Source organism: Sceloporus occidentalis, unplaced genomic scaffold, assembly GCF_023333645.1.
Source record: "Sceloporus occidentalis isolate IW3139 unplaced genomic scaffold, rSceOcc1.0.p SCAF_53, whole genome shotgun sequence".
NCBI lineage: Eukaryota > Metazoa > Chordata > Lepidosauria > Squamata > Phrynosomatidae > Sceloporus > Sceloporus occidentalis.
In genome coordinates this window covers 832,501-835,000 of record NW_028317033.1, presented here as the reverse complement: position 1 = coordinate 835,000, position 2,500 = coordinate 832,501, and the positions used below count along the sequence as shown (strand labels likewise).

General features: G+C 38.4%; 2 non-coding genes across 2 annotated transcripts; both read left to right on the top strand.

Annotated features, from left to right (window-relative positions):
- The first annotated feature begins 1,739 nt into the window (after window positions 1-1,739).
- TRNAS-AGA (transfer RNA serine (anticodon AGA)) lies at window positions 1,740-1,821 on the top strand. Its single transcript has one exon. It is a non-coding gene; the product is annotated as a tRNA-Ser (tRNA).
- Window positions 1,822-1,966: 145 nt separating this feature from the next.
- On the top strand, window positions 1,967-2,052 carry TRNAS-AGA (transfer RNA serine (anticodon AGA)). The gene has a single exon. It is a non-coding gene; the product is annotated as a tRNA-Ser (tRNA).
- The last annotated feature ends 448 nt before the right edge of the window (window positions 2,053-2,500 follow it).

Sequence of the window (2,500 nt, the reverse complement as noted above, 5' to 3'; positions counted from 1 at the left end):
AGCTGGAAATACAATCCCAGAAACCCTCCTCCAGACAGCTGGTGAATAGGGAATGGTGTGCATTGAAACAAACAAAAGAAAGTGCAGCGCTCCGTTTGTAATAACTCTATATTAATAGTGTTATGCAATATTTGAACATATCCGTCCTTACAAAATAACACCCACGTGCATAGTAAATACAAAAAACAAACAAAAAAAAACAGGTATACTTAGATTCAAATCACATGTGATGTCTTCTATGAGACTCTCAGCAGGTTCACATGAAAAATAAAAGAAGCATATAGATAATAGTATAATATTGTTTATACAAGAGATATTAACCCTCCTATAAGATTGGTACTCACAATCTTTTGAGCAACCAAGTTTGCTCAAACTATAGGGCGTCTGTGTAGAAATATCATAGGATCCAATAGTTTCTGGAAAACAGCAGCTTTGTGGTGTTCCACTCAATGTTGTTGTTCCTCAATGAGCATCAGCTCAAGATATACAGGAGGTCAAAATGAAGAGGAGGATTTGAAAGTAAAAATAGCAATTTATTAGTAGTAAAATCTAAAGAACGATATGCTTGCAACAAGCAAACAAAGTTTGTGCTACTTCCAGGTGGGCGTATCGCCAATTTGCATAACGCGTTTCACCCAATCAGGCTTCCTCAGATGCATACCAGTCCCTCCTCTTCATTATCCTTATATGCTCTGCTGCATTAGATCTGCCAGGTGGAATCCCTTTATGTGCAGCTGATGTTTAAATCCAATAGTATTAGAATGCATTATGTATAAAAATTTGTCCATATTCAGCACCCATATTTAAGTGTCCATAAAAATATCTTTAACAATGTCCATATTGCACAAAGAGAATGAATTAAAAACACACTTGACTATAAAACATTTTAATCATAATAAGTTAGAAATTGGCTCAGAGACCTATCAAACCCATCCATATGGGGCATGTAGTGTTTCTCACATATTAGTAAAATATTTATAAAGATCATGTATAAATACCAATATAAATAGATATACATTACATAATTTAAAACATATAAAACATATATGAGAAATATATATCTAAAACCACATATACATATATATTAATTATAAATTAGTTTCATATTTTATGAGGGAATAATTAATCTAAAAAATTAAATAGATCAAAATCCTGATTCAATCCCATAGGATGTAGTGTTTTCAATACATAGACCCACTTCATCTCAATCTGACCAACTTTTTTAATAAAATTTCCTCCTCTCCAATTTCTCTGGACTACCTGTATACCTATATATTTGAGGTGCTTAGGGTCGCTGTTGTGACATTCTTTAAAGTGTAGAGGTACAGTGTGATTTGTTTGAGCTCCCCTTATTGCTCTGACATGTTCATCGATTCTTTTGTGAAGTGGTCTCACCGTTCTTCCAACATATTGGAGTCCACATGGGCATTCCAATAGATAAATAACATTTTTAGTATGGCATGTTATTACATTTTTTATGTTATATTGTTTGCCTGTTCTACAACTCTTGCATTGGCTCATCATCAACACCCACCACCGTAAAGTAGTCGTGGCCAAGTGGTTAAGGCGATGGACTAGCACTCAATCGTGTTCTCCCCGCGCAGGTTGGAATCTTGCCGACTACGATGCATTTTATATTAGCTGGAAATACAATCCCTGAAATCCACATTGAGACACATTGTGAATAGGGAAAGGTGTACATTGGTGCATCATCACATCCATCCATCCATCATCGACATGTAGTCGTGGCGGAGTGGTTAAGGCAATGGACTAGAAATCCATTGGGTTCTCCCCGCGCAGGTTCGAATTCTGCCGACTACGTTGTATTTTATATTAGCTGGAAATACAATCCCTGAAATCCACCTTGAGACAGGTTGTGAATAGGAAAAGGTGTGCATTGGTGCATCATCGACATCCATCCGTCATCGACATCCATCCGTCATCGACATCCAACCGTCATCGACATCAAGTCGTGGCCGAGTGGTTAAGGCGATGGACTAGAAATCCATTGGGGTCTCCCCGCGCAGGTTCGAATCCTGCAGACTACGTTGTATTTTATATTAGCTGGAAATACAATCCCTGAAATCCACCTTGAGACAGGTTGTGAATAGGAAAAGGTGTGCATTGGTGCATCATCAACATCCGTCATTGGAAAGTAGTCATGGCCGAGTGGTTAAGGCGATTGACTAAAAATCAATTGGGGTCTCCCCGCGCAGGTTCGTATTTTATCTTAGCTGGAAATACAATCCCTGAAATCCACCTTGAGACAGGTTGTGAATAGGAAAAGGTGTGCATTGGTGCATCATCAACATCCGTCATCGGAAAGTAGTCATGGCCGAGTGGTTAAGGTGATGGACTAAAAATCAATTGGGGTCTCCCCACACAGTTTCGGATCATGCCAACTTTGATGTGTTTTATATTAGCTGGAATTACAATCCCAGAAACCCTCCTCCAGACAGCTGGTGAATAGGTAAAGGTGTGCATTGGTGCATCATCAACA